The 14,696-nt window shown below is 41.8% G+C and overlaps 1 protein-coding gene across 2 annotated transcripts in view; it reads left to right on the forward strand.

The window, feature by feature from the left end:
• Positions 1–418: 418 nt before the first annotated feature.
• Positions 419–14,696, forward strand: part of WWP1 (WW domain containing E3 ubiquitin protein ligase 1) — an 81,594-nt gene continuing 67,316 nt past the window's right edge. The window contains exon 1 of one of the 2 annotated variants that reach the window (XM_015421426.1): positions 419–701. The gene's annotated coding sequence lies outside the window, so the exon portion shown is untranslated. The remainder of the gene's footprint in view (positions 702–14,696) is intronic. The other variant, XM_015421427.1, reaches the window with a different exon arrangement.

A 14,696-nucleotide genomic window follows, 5' to 3' on the forward strand; every position in this document is an offset into this window, starting at 1 on the left:
AACAGGGTTGAGTTTAGTAGCTGGAAAAACTAAAAACAAACACAAACATACAAATATATATAAATAATTTAAAAATCCCTTAGGTCCAGTTTTGCGCCACTAAAACGATTATTGACACACCCCTTTCGTTTTCTTCCCAGTTGGTTCAGTCCTAGCTAACTTTTTAAAAGAAAATCACGCTACCTATTAGCATTTGGACACGTCGTTTCTATACTTGCGGCGGTTGGTTCAGCCCTGTACCGCACCCCCTTCGTTTTTTGCAGACATTGGTACAGTCCAGGACCTCCGCTCTCGCAGAGCAATAAATCAAACGGCTGCCTCTTCCCTCTCTAACGAGTCCCATCGCTTCAATTCCTTGTGTGTACATATATGCGCATGCGTACACCTTTCTCTCTCGCTCGCTCTCTGCCCCCACCCCTCCCCTCCCGTTCGGGCTGTCTCGCGCCGGGCCCTCCTCCTCCTGCCTCGGCGGTTAGGGCGCGCGCCGCCAGTGGCAGGCGGGAGAGGAGGCGAGCGAGAGCCTCCGATGCCGCCGCCGCTGCCGCCGCTGTGAGATGGCATCATTCTGCGCTGTGGCGGCGGAGGTGGTGGGGAGCGGTGCCGAGGGCTGAGAGAGGACCCTCCGCCACAGCCAAGGGGGCGAAAAGCGGCGGCGGCGGCGGCAGAACCGCCGCCACCAGTCAGCCGGCCTCAGAGCCACGGTAAGACAAGGGACTGATTGACAAGTAAACAGGCTGCGCCGCCGTCTCGCTGGGTCTGTCCCTGGCGGGGGCCTGACTGAGACACCCTGGGTGGGAGGGGGCCTGTGTGGGAGGAGCACATTGGACTGGGTGGGGGGCGACGGGAAAGAGGGTTGGGGTGGGGGAGGGGCGCTTAGTTTTCTTTCGGCGTGCGGGGGGGGGGGAGGGGGAGAAGCTCTCTCTTTGCTCCTTGCTTTTCTCTCCCTCCTGTTGATGTGGAACCTGGAGGGCGAAGACTGTCTGTGTCTCTGACTGAGTGACTCTCGCCAGTTTTATTTGGTGGTTTTTTTGACCCTCTGCTGCCTCGGTGTCATCTTGTTTTTTTCATTCCCTGGGCCTTTAACTGACACGGGGGAAGGAAAGCGAGATAGGCCAGCAGAAGGTTGAGCCTTGAACCCTGTTAACAGCATTGAGTGGATTGGAAGAGGCGTAAAGGTCCTGGGAAGCCGTCCTACAAGGGCGGCCCCTTGTCTCTTTATCCAAAAGAGAGGGGAGAGAAAGTGTTAGTTACATCTTGATTTCTGTTTACCTTCCCTTCTCTCTGTGTGAAATGGAGAGAGAAAGGAGAGAAGGAAGAGGCACACTCACTTTGCAGTGACCTACTGTGACTCTGCAGCCTGTCACCTTTCTCACTTCCCCCCCCCCCCATTTCCAAATACCGCAGTTCTCAAGTGTAGAGGGTGTTTAATCTAGAAAATGGCAAAGGAGTATTCTACAAAAGGCCTAAGTGGGTTATGATACCAGTATACCTCCGTTTTCCACAGTTTATACAGGCAAGGGTAGATTTTCAGTTTTCATGTTATAAAATACTTTTTAAAAGTGTAAAATAAATTACTAATGTATAAGTTACTAAGGTATCTTATACAGACACCATTAGTCCAGTTAATTATCCACCCTGAGCCTGCCTCGGCAAGGAGGGTGGGGTATAAATTGAATAAATAAAATAAAATAAATTAATCTGTTATGGTTGCCAACAGATAGGGAGAGGGAGGGAAGTGGGGAAAAGTTGATATTATAAGTTTTGGCTGAATCCTAGAGCATTGTGCCAGTATGATGTCACTTCCTGGTATATATTGAAAGTGATGTTGCACCATTGGTGCAACACCCTGGCATTTTCCCCTGCTGCTCAGCTGAGCTACAGAGGGCAGGAGGTCTCCTGACCGAAAGATTAAAATTTCATATAGATGAAAGTCTTCCCATACACTTACTACCCAAGATCTTTAACGAGAGATGCTAAGGGTTGAGCCTGTTGGCACTTATAACCCTAATAAGTTTCTTACAGTTAGTGTTTAAATTAGGATATATTCCGTGTAACATGTCACATTGGTTAGCGGAGAACTTGATTTTTATCCCTATAGCAAATAAAATGTCTTCTGCCTTTCTTCCATCAGTACAAAGGTGGCATGCATAATATGCATAGGTGGCCTCCAGACCAACCAGTGTCTCATATCTGCAGTTTCCAACACAGTTACTGCTTCATGTCTTCAGACTATGCCCTGGGACGCAAATACATATTAAAATGCTTCTCCAGGTCTTGTTTGTGATGTTATTAGGTACACTGTAGATCTGGGTTACTTTTGCAATGATTAATTTTCATTCTTAGCAAAGCCAAAGTTATGATGTTTACTCAAATGTGACTAGTTTTTTTTCCAGCTATACCATCAAACAAAAGAGGGACCTGTCTTAAATTTGCATATTAGCTATATTTATAACATTTTTGGTGGAGTCATCCTAATTCAAGGTCTTTATTTGTTTAATTTATACCCCACACCTTCTCCCCACAGGGAACTCAGAGCAGCTTACAGCATTTAAAATACAATAAATATAAATACAAATAAATACAATAAGTATACAGCAATAAAACCAATCAAAATCAACTTAAGCCAATTGGAAGGGTTAAAACAATTGGCCAGCTTCCCTGTTGATAACATTAACCAAAGGCCGCATGAAACAAAGTGGCCTTACATGCCTTATGAAATGCTGGAAGGTCCTGCAGTGCACAGACTTCCCCAAAAGCTGGTTCCGGAGAGGGGGGCAGCCATTGAAAATGCCTTTGTCTGGTGGTTGACAAGCAGTTGACAAATAAAGATCCTGAATATAGGATGACTCCACCAAAAATGTTATAAACATAACAGGTATGCAAATTTAAGACAGCCCCTTCTTTTGTTTCATGGCATAGTTGGGGGGGGGAACTAGTTTTGCATTTGAGTAAATAATGTTACTTAACTTTGGCTTGGCTCAGAATGATAATTCATTGGGCAGGCACCTGTAGAAAGCCCTGTGATGGCGATCGCTTCTTGGCCTTTTGGCTAAGATCAAGTGTACTGACCATTGGCTGCCTTTCAAAGAGGAGGTAGAGCTAGGTGACATTCACATATTGGTGGCATCCTCCTCCAAACTTTCTGATGATCTCTGCCAGAGGATGCATATGAACTAATTCAGATTCTATAAACATTTACACTGGTTGTGAACTAGTGGATGCAATGGAGGTGGAGAAGATCACTTTGCCACCTTTACTGCCACTTTTTAGGCCTTCAGATAGGTTCTATAAAATGGGTCTTGATCCTTTCTCACGAATTTGATACCAGTGCTGTTCTGGCCATCTAAGTGTTCTCTTAACATCCCTCAGTTCCTCTGTATACCAGGGGGCTAGGAAGGTTAGAGGGCGCCAGGAAGCAATTTGGTCAATAGCTTCCTGCAAGCCTAAGTTCCAAACATCAGTCAGCTCATCAAGAGAACTGCTGGCAGGTCCAGACAAATCCCGCGGAGCATTCTGGGAACCAGTTGGATCCATAAGTCTCTGCAGGCAAGTGCAAATAAGCTCATTGCCCCTGCAGGAGGGAGGGACAAAACTCAACCAAGTAAATGATCCAGCCATGGCACCGGTTCATAGAGAACTGTGGAACTTCATGTGTAGTTGCCAAAACAACATGGGAGAGTCCCAATGTTGCCATGACAGCCATGAAGTCTGAGGCGACCCTTGAAGAGGCAGATTCAACATGGACATTGAAATCCCCCAAGACTAATAGCCTGGAAACTGCAATGTCTATCCGACCACTGCCTCTGCAAGCCTCAGCAGGGTGTCAGCTGGCAAGCTACACGGAGGGTAAACCAGCAAGACACCCACTCTTTCCTTGGTAGCCCACGCTAGGCTGACACATTCAGTGCCCGGGATCATTGGTGCAGGGATCCTTTGGAAGGAGAAAGAATCTCAGATGGGGATTGCCACTCCACCTTCCTGTCCTCCTATTTGAGGCTAACGGAGGACTGAATAACCTGAGTTGCCTTCCTTCTGTATAAATATGGTAACAGTGGACTTAATTTTAGTGGATTTGTAGTGGAGTAACTCTTCATTGGTAACCATGTTGATTTCAGTAGGGAAGCTTAAGCATAGTCTTCCACTCTCCCCTTAACTTGGGCTAGAGTGTGAATCTTGTTTTATATATATATATATATATATTCTCAACTGTGTAAATAAATTTGAATTAGGCTGACTTTGTGCAGGAAGTTTGTTCATTAGTTAAAAACAGTATATTTAATCAAATACCTGATGTTACCTTAAGAATATTGCTTTTTGGAAATGACCTGTAGGAATTTTACATATTTTTTGTAAAAGTTTATAAGATAATGGTCAGTGATAACAGTGGCTATAAATTTCTATGTTTATAAAGTTATGTTAATATGGATAACTTGTTCTTTGGTTGTGCAGGTTGATAAGATATATCATACTATAAGCCAATGGTACTTTTAATATACTTTGTTGAGAAAGTCTGAGAGGGAGAATCTTTTAACAAGTTAAAGAACTTGTGAGATATTGTGTGTGTGCGTGTTGTGGGGAATAATAAACACCTGGTAAAATTCCTTTTCTATAAAGGAATAACGTGAGACTGCTGGGTTTGCATCCTGTTCATCTGCTTAGAAATGCAGCACTATATTTATTTATTTCAATATTTGTATGTTTTTGAACAAAAAAATATCTCCAAGCCAACTCATCCTCAGATAAAAACCATGATATAAGAATTAAAATCAGCATAAAAATAACAAACTACTCAGTAAATAAAGAAAAGTGCAAGAGTCTGGTAGCAACTTAAAGACTAACAACATTAGTATGAACTTTTGTGAGTCACTGCTTACTTCGAAGTATCTGCTGTGACTCATGAAAGCTCATACCCTGTCACAAATTTTGTTAGTCTTTAAGGCGCTACTGGAATCTTACTCCTTTCCACTGCTACAGACTAACATGACTACTCATCTTGGTCTGTCTTTATAGTAAATAAAGAGTAACATTTTACTTAAAATATTTATATGCCTAACATTTTGCTGACAGAGTTGAGACCTTAGGTAGGTAACAATAGAATATCATTGCACTATAATATGAACAACTTTTAAGCATTCCATAACATATCTTAAAAAAAAAAACTGATTACTTTCAAGTATATCAGTAATGCAAATAAACTCGAAGCAAATTAAACAGAAAACTGTTGCAACACTACGGGTCTAATTTCCCCTACCTTTGGCTGGTGTCAGCAACCGAAATGGGACATCACTAACTTCCCTGCAAAAGGAATCTTATTATTGGTTCTGTTGTTGTGAAGGCCATGCGCACTGTGTAATAGTTCACTTACCTCAGGTGGTACAGTGAGCTGACTGCTGTGGTTCTTCCCTAAGTGAGGAGGAGGTTGCATAGCAAGTACTCAACCTGATTGGTATAATGTATGTGGGAGAGATTTCTTTTTGTTCTTCTGCATGTTGTATGGGAAGGTGAAATTGGGTTTGGGAACATTTATCTCATGGTATGTTTTCCTAATGCAAAATTCACCAATATCTGTTCCAAAGCATAAAACTAAGAAAGTTCCAAATCTTATAAATAAATACATACATTAGATGATTAGAAGCACTGTTGTTAACCCATTGGGCTGTGCCTGTTGGATATATATAGATATCAAGAACCACTTCTGGAAGTCGTTCCTACAAGAACTCTTCTATCTTCAGAGTGGCTAGAGTTCTGGACTTTGGGGGTGGATTTAGTGCTGGTGGTATTCATTCCTCATGATCTTAGTCTCCCCCTGTAAAGTATTATAAACTGTTCAGGGCTTCCGCATATCACTTTTTCCACCCCACTTCAGTTGTATTTTTTAGAAACTGATGCTCTACTGTCTCAACATTCTGTTACTCCTGGAGAAAATGAGCATGCTTAATGCTGTTTTTGTGGCGTGTGTCCTCTTTTTTAATACACGCACGCAATCTCTCAAGCAAAGAATCCCAACTTGTATACACTTAGGCACAGTATTGTCAAGTTTGCTATGAGTACTGGCGAGCTGGAGACAATTTGGAAATCCCAACCTTTGTGTCTCTTCAGGATCTCTAAGGGCCAAACAACATGTTACTGTTTTTAATGTGCAGTGTCTGGGCTCCCCCAACCTGACTTTGATTCATGTTGCATGTGAGGGAACTCATTTTGTGAGTGCACAGGGCTGCAGTTTGTACTGAGACTGTGGTGTGGAGGGCAGGGGAGAACTTGCCCTGTACCTCTTTTCGCTTGTCTTTCCCCCCTATGTCTGCCTTAAAATATTGACCAAATTATGGGGACAAAGCCCTTGAGAACTTAGTTCAAAATATAATGTTTATTTTCTTGCTAAGCCACCTTTCTTGCTGGAACTCAAGGAGGATGACACAATATAAACTATGGAATAAGACATACAGTAAGCAATGCTTCAATGGACGGCTTCAAAAGGGAACTGGATAAGCATATGGAGCAGAGGCCCATCAGTGGCTATTAGCCACAAGGTATAGATAGGGACTCTGAGGCAAGTGATGCTCTGTCTTTTTGGTTCTTGGGGGGGGTCAACAGTGGGAGGGCTTCTAATGTCCTGGCCCCACTGGTGGACCTCCTGATGGCACCTGGTATTTTTGGCCACTGTGTGACAGAGTGTTGGACTGGATGAGTCTTTGGCCTGATCCAACATTGGCATTTCTTGTGTTCTTATGTTCTTAATGCAATAGGACGAGGATTACAAAAGTTGGAAAACCAGTATAGAAAGAAGTATCAGGCATCATATATCATAAACAGTGTAGAAAACAGAATTACAAAAGTAGAAGACAATGCAGTAAGAGCAGAATAAAACAAACAATAAACATTGGAACAAATGCACATGAAAGCTTATACCCAGAATTAAACTTTGTTGGTCTTAAAGGTGCCACTGGACTTAAACTCACCTGAATCTAATAAACACTGGAATCAACTACAGTCTTATTCTTTTGCTGAACCATTCCTTTGTACAATAGTTTTTTCCTTTTACAAGAATATACCTTCCTAAATAATTCTGTTTTATACAATTTGTGGAATAATAGCTGTTGATCTTACCCATCTGCACCTTCAGAGGGCTTTCCTCGGATGAGTTGCAGCTCTCACAGAGGAGCATAGTGGGAGAGACAGTTCTGCAGATATGTGGTTCCAAGACCATCAAGGCTTCGTAGATGATAACAAGTATCTTAAGTTGAACCTGGTAATGAATAGGTAGCTAATGGAGTGACTGCAGAATGGGTGTAATATGTATACACCTAGCTCCTGATAGTAATTGAGCTGTAGCTTTGTACCAACTAGAGTTTATGAGGTGGCTTCAAGGGCAAACTCAGGTAGAGTTCATTACAGTGGTGTAGTCTCCAGGCTGCCAGTGTCAGCTTAGTGTCTTTAAATGTGCAACTAGTGACCATGGCTATGCTATGAGATACCCCTGATACAGTAATGGCTGTTCCGGTACTATTGTATACATGACTAGATAGTAGAAATGGGAACTGGTTGAGTATTCTATGTGTAATTTGGTTGAAAATATCTATAGCTGAAGAAATGAGATCAGTAAAAAAAAAACCACCCACATAGGGCAAAATCAGATGTTTTAAAACAAAAATTATAGTATTGCAGGGCAATTGACATACTTCTTATTAAACTTTTGAAGAAGATAGGAATACCTAGATTAATTTTATAGGCTGCACTGTAAATCATTATTCTGCTTTACTCTTTGAAAGTGAAAAAGATGCAAAGCTGTTTTCCACATGTTCTTTTCTACATATTTCTGGTGTTAAACTTTTTAATTGAAAGATGCATCAGTTAATGGGGGAGGGAAGACACAGGTCTCATAAACTAAGCAGAGTCAGTATTTGGATGGGAGACTACCAAGGAAGACTGTATAGAGGAATGCAATGGCAAACCACCTTTGCTTCTCACTTGTCTTGAAAGCCTCTTGCTGGGGTCATCATAAGTCAGTTGTGACTTGCCCACACCTATGTACATGTGTAGATTATGTATTCTGGAAAGTCTCATCTGGTAGTTTTTATTTCCGTTCTATCGGAGTGGTTTTTTATTCAGTGATAAGAAGCATTGTGATCCGCATGTTCAGTGATTCTTCCTTTAGTATTATTTCATACAAGTGGGGGACCTGCAAGGACTTCTGGGGGCATCTCATTTTCAACTCCCCCAGTATTTCCTGTTTCCTTTTTGTGAAAGCCCCCATAGCCTTCCTTCTCTCCATCCCATCAGCCAGTCAACCTATGTTTATCTGCCCCCCCCCTTCAGCTTTCTCTTCTTCCCTTCCTGTTGTGCTGCCAGTACCTCTGGAGCTTGTCTTGGTCTTGAATGAAGACAAGATGTAGAACTGAGGGGCATCAATAGATGTAAGTCACACCTGTTGCCTTCTCTCAGGTCAGCAGTTTTTATTTGTTGTGTGACTGCTTTGGATCACTTGGGTGGTAAACGAGCTCTACCAGCCAGCTTTAGTGTGTTCTAAAAATGATGGGAAGAAGAGATTGGATTTATACCCCGCCCATCACTACCCAAAGGAGTCTCAGAGTGGTTTACAATATCCTTTCTTTTCCCCTCCCCACAACAGACAGGTAGGTGGGGCTGAAAGAGCTCTTTAGAGAACAGCTCCAAAAGAACTTGTGACTGACCCAAGGTCACATCAGCAACTGCATGTGAAGGAGGGGGAATCAAACCCGGTTCTCTCAGAGTCCACGCTCCTAACCACTACACCAAACTGGCTCTCTCTGGGAGGGTTGAGAGGCGGTGGCAGTGGGATTGGTTTTTAAAAAATATTTTTTATTGCTTTTATATACTACATCCTAAGGGGAAGGAGCAAAGGAAGCTCTAAAACTAATACAGAAACTAAATTAAGAAAAGGATCATATTTCAGATTACATTATTATATATCGGACCTACAATAATAACAACGGTACTATGTCGAGGTATTGATTTCTAGATAAAGCTGGCTTGAGTATTTAATACAAATCTATAGGTGTTTTATAGTCAATTATGTTCTATTGAACTTCCAGTTTATTTTCCACACTTTTTCTTCTTGTATTTCAGTTTAACTTTAAGTGGTTTGGGAGCAGCTACTGCTTTTTCCGAGACCTCAGAGGTACTGCCAGAGCTACTTGACATATCTTAAGTCACATTTATCATCTTCTTCATTGTTGTCCTCAATCTTTCTTTCATCTTTGTTCAGGTTTTGTTGCTCTTCCAAAAATTTTTTGGCTTTCTGAACAGAGTCAATCTTGGCCTTCTTATCTTTATAGTTGAACACAAGTCCTTCTGTAAATGTCCATCTGTATGAAATTGAGTTATTATGAAGGAAGAAAGTTAAGTCTTTATATTGTTGCCTTCGCTTCCGCACCTCCAATAGAATATCCTTTAAAATTTTAACTTCTTCATCTTTTACTTTCAAGGTTTTTCCAGATGTAGCTTTCAAAACGGCTTCTCTAGTAGATCTCTTGGAGAATTTCACAAATACTTCACCAGGTAGCTTATTTTTCTTGATGAATAGGTCCAATTGATTGTTCTGGAATGCCTCCCCTGCCCTCCGCTTACCTCATGAATTGCTGCCGTTCACCTTAAAGGCTCAGCCGCTTGTAGAAGGGATCAGTTAACTCTCAGTTTTATCGCCTTTAAGTTACTGTAGGAGCTCATTCATGCTGGATCGCTTGTCTGCTTCCTTCGGTAGCCAGCTCTAGCCACCATGACAGCTTAATGGCGGCAAGACCTCTCGGAGTAAGGAGAGCGCCAATCCCTTGGCCGTCGCCTCAGAAGGGGCTCTCCTCAGCACTCCAGGCCAGAAGTCCCCTACAAGGACTCTGGGGGGGGGGCGGACCCATCCAGGAACCCTCCTGTCCACCATGTCTTGCCATGTCCCCATCAGAGCTCAGTGGGACATGTCCAACCCATGAATCACCAAAACCGGAAGCTCGCAGCGGGATTGTTAAGGGGGGGGGAAGCCAACCTCCACCTACTTCCTACTTCTCCCAACTTTTTGTGAAGCTCCATCATCCTTATCCCATTTCTAATCCTCCAGTAGTTGGGCTTGGCTCCACCCCCTATTTCCCCCCTTTTTCTTGGCGAACTCCTCCTTGTCATTGTAGTACCTTTTCTGGGGTTGTTGTGTGCTCTCCACCAGAACTAGTTGCTTATTTCAGACCTGCCTTCACTCTAGGAGGAGTATTGGCCTCGGCAGGGGTTTGCTAATACCAGTCACCTGAACCTCCACCACCTCCAAGGCCAGCTGGCTGTTGGGTGGCAGGCTGTTCCAAGGCAGGTGAGTTTCTTTACCAGTCATTGTGGCAGCAGACCTCCTTGTCTCAGCACTCACATCTTGGGTTGGTCCTGACCTGCCATCTCTGCCTTGCCTCCTCCAGTCACCTGGTAGGTCAAGTCGATATCTCCACTCTCCCACAAGAGGCTAACAAGGATAGCTGTTTTAGTTTTGCCTGTGAGTTTCCTAGGGTTATATTTGCTTTGTTTATAACCCATCTTTCCCCCAATTATGATTCAAAGCTACTTATATTGTTCTCCTCTTCTCCATTTTATCCTCAACAACTGTATGATGCAGGTTAGGCTGAGCTTTGGTTACTGGCCCAAGGTATGCCAGCATGCTTCAATGGAACAATAGGGATTCAAAGCAGGGTATCCTAGATTCTAGTCCGAATCTCTAATCATTACGCCACACTGGTTACTGGACTATCTGTTGTTGAATGCATGATAAGATGTTAGTTTCATCAAACATGGCAGTTCTTAGACTCTGCCCTTGGCCATTGACACTAGGCGGCCTGAGGTTATTGTGTAGTCCTGTGCTGTTTTGCTTGAAAGTCATGCAGCTGCCCTACACATTCTCAGCGTTTCTCTGTCTGAGTTACACGTATAGTTCCTTGTCTGGTAGCTAGCTCACCACTAACAAAATTGTTTTGTTTGTCGATGTATGACTAAATCTGTAGGAATTCTAATTCAAAGAATGGAAAAACCTCAGAGAGGCCTCTGATAACCAGGAGGTTTTCTGTCACACGCTCACACATACACAGCTGAGTTTATGCCAAGCAATTTTCTGGGTGGCATAATCCCTCTTGTGTAGTGTTCTAGCCAGCTTTAGTGGTTCTCTGTATCAGCAGGTTCCAACCTAAAAGGATGGGGCCATTGTATGTTTCTCTACAATTATTTTTGTTTCATGAATCTTGCAATCCTAAACAGATCTACTTAGTAGATCAGGTGGGTACTACTAAGTACTCTTACTACTTAGTAGTAAATCTAATTTTATTCAGTTGTGCTTACTCCCAGGAAAGTGTTCTTTGGATTGTAGCTTTAGTCAGTGTTATCATTGCATCTCCAAGTTGCGAAGACATCAATATACCATGGAGTCCTTGATTGTTAATGTGTTCATGCAATGTAGATGACCCTCCAATGCCCCCTTCATACAATAACAAAACGGAGCTTCAAAACACTGTGCTTTTGAATACAGTTGGGGTTGTTTTATTTATTCTACCGAACTGTTTTATTCTATGGGTCTGTTTTATTTCACCTGTTCAAAATATCACTGTAGGTACAGTCCATACAGTTTGTTTAGTTTGGCATGTTTTAAGTGAATTGAACCAGTAGGGGTTATGTTAATTTTTCTAAGTTTATAGGACTTGAAATAAAAATAATCTGTGACATCCAAAAATGGCAGCCTTTGCCCAATCACTTTTCATATTTTGTTTGATGGCGTACCCTTCTGAGAGGAAAAAATATTGCTGGAATTCCTTTTTAATTTCCCATTCTCCCCCCCCCCCCCCCCCCCAGGAAGTGTATGTCGCTGCAATTCTAGTTACACTTTTCTGGGAGTAATCCCACTGAATAAAGTTGGATTTACTTCTGAGCAGATCTGTTTAGGATTTCTCCCTATATGTGGAAAGACAATATCAAACCTATTCAAACCTATGCGAAGTTACTTGAGTCTAAGCTCATGGAAATCAGTGGGTTTAGCCTGGAGTAGCACTGAAAGACACTGAAATTATTGCTTGCAGTCAGGTAACCTTAACTGCAGTTGAAAGACAATGAATGTTGCTGGAACAGACTGTTGCTCCGATCTGTCCCCAGAAAGTATATATTCCCTTGGTGGTACGAGGCCTATAATCTATAATGCTTGCTAATTAATGATTTGAAAGTACATCTTAAAACAGTTATAATCAGATGTATAGGTGTTTTGGAAAGCCATTTTTACAAAAACTGTTGAGAACAGATTTTGGTGACAGTATGATTACTTAACATTTATGTGCCTCCATCATTCCCATTATATATGTGATGGTGTATATGCACATGATTTATATGATTCTTATCCCTAAAAATTCAGAAAGGTTGTATGTACATAGTGTATTGTGTGCTATGTTAAATATGGTCAGGATCCAAAGAATGTTAGGTTCTTTGGAGCTGCTGCCAGATTTCTTGATAGGATTCTAATTTGGTGGTTTTATGCTTTTGTGGGATAATAGTGAAATGTTCTCCCACTGGTTTCTGAATATTGCTATTTGTTAAATGCCAGATTGGTGTCCATTTTTGTTTTGCATAGTGCCAGACCTATTCATCCCATGTAGTAAGTACAGGGTTTTCAGTATCCCTTTAATGTCTGTAGCTCCATTGTATGGTACAGTACACATAGGAAAGTAGTTTGAAGTAAGAGATTTATGATCTATTTTGTTTCAAATAAATTCAGTGCCAAAATATAATTTTGAATTATATATATATGTATATTACTCCTCTTATAACAGATATGGTGGGACAATCAGGTGCTGAGCAATGTAACCGATTGTTAATTGATGGGAACCGGACAATTACCGAAACTGTGGCAAAATTTTGGGTAGCATGCTACTGCATCCGAAATACACGATCAAATATATAATAATAGTTGCCTAATAGTCTCTGTTTTATGTTCTTCTTTTACTTTATTACGCTCAACTGTATTTTTATAGAGTTTTATTTTACTGTCCTAAATTCAGTTATATGAATGTTATGAATGTTATAAACATGTGTGTTCTATGGCTTTTTGCTGTAATAAATGCCTGAGTGACTGACTGACTATATGTATATATATGTGTGTGTGTATTTCAAATATAATTTCAGAAACAATTAATTAACTGCATGTATTCATGTCCTTGTAAACAAAACTACAGCTGAAAAAAGTGAAAGTGAAAACTCATGAAAAGTGAAACTGTTAACAGGACTGTTGGATATGAACATAAGAGAAGCTAGTGTTGGAGCAGGCCAATGGCCCATCTGGTCCAACGCTCTGTCACACAGTGGCCAAAAATACCAGGTGCCATCAGGAGGTCCAGCAGTGGGGCCAGGACACTAGAAGCTCTCCCACTGTTGCCCTCCCATCACCAAGAATACAGCGCATCACTTGCCCCAGACTGAGAGTTCCCATCTATACCTTGTGGCTAATAGCCATTGATGGACCTCTGCTCCATATGTTTTCTAATTCCCTCTTGAAGCTGTCAATGTTTGTAGCTGCCACCACCTCCTGTGGCAGTGAATTCCATCTGTTAATCACTCTTTAGGTGAAGGAATACTTCCTTTTATCTGTTCTAACCTGACTGCTCAGCAATTTCATTGAATGCCCACGAGTTCTTGTATTGTGAGAAAGGGAGAAAAGGACTTCTTTCTCTACCTGCGCTATCCCTTGCATAATCTTATACATCTCGATCATGTTACCCCTTAGCCGTCATTTCTCCAAGCTAAAGAACCCCAAGCACTTTAACCTTCCTTCATATGGAAAATGTTCCAAGCCTTTTATCATTCTAGTTGCCCTTTTCTGCACTTTTTCCAATGCTATAATATCCTTTTTGAGGTGTGGTGACCAGAACTGTACACAGTACTACAAATGAGGTCACACCATTGATTTATACAGGGGCATAATGTCAAAATCAGTTTTGAGTTTGACTTTTGGCTTCTCTGTAGAGCTTCTGAAAATAAACTATGTCCTCGTGGTAAAACTCTCCTCCTACTAGAATTCCTGTCTCACATGGCTTTGTCTTTGCAGGTCTCATGATTTCTAACATAGTCTTTTTGTTGGTGAACGGGGACACCGTTCTTCCTTTCTTACTAGCAGAACAGCTGGTTTGATTTAACCTTATATATTTTTGTGTCTCTCCCCCCCCCCCCAATATTCTGTTGTCATAAATGTATGAAGTTTCATACCAACTATGCCTATTGGGCTATCTGGCTCAGTATTTTCTAATCTACCTCTTCAAAGTTCTAGTCTGATATCTTTTTAAACCTGCTACCCAAGACTCTTTAACTAGAGAGTAAACCTGAACTGTTTGCAGGAGCTATCCTCCTCCATGTCTATGCTTACTATTTATATAATAGCTCTAGGTACCCTCCCCCACTGCAAATTTTAAAAAATCTGCAGAACAGGGGCCACTCAGGACTATGCATAGGCTTCTGTAAACTGAAAGGAACCCCCAGTTTAACTCCCCAATATTCTACATAAATGGGGAAACCCTTCCAAGAAGGGCAGTGTCTGCACATGTGCAGACAGACACCTCCCACCCACCAGTTCAGAGTGATATCTCTCCAGAGGTCCATGTTTGTATGAATCTGTATTTGTACTCTGAAAGTCTAGAGTGTACTGGGAATCTGCTATCATGTACTGAATCAGG

The sequence above is a fragment of the Gekko japonicus genome, unplaced genomic scaffold (genome assembly GCF_001447785.1).
Source record: "Gekko japonicus isolate JY-2015 unplaced genomic scaffold, Gekko_japonicus_V1.1 scaffold766, whole genome shotgun sequence".
In the NCBI taxonomy this organism is placed as follows: domain Eukaryota; kingdom Metazoa; phylum Chordata; class Lepidosauria; order Squamata; family Gekkonidae; genus Gekko; species Gekko japonicus.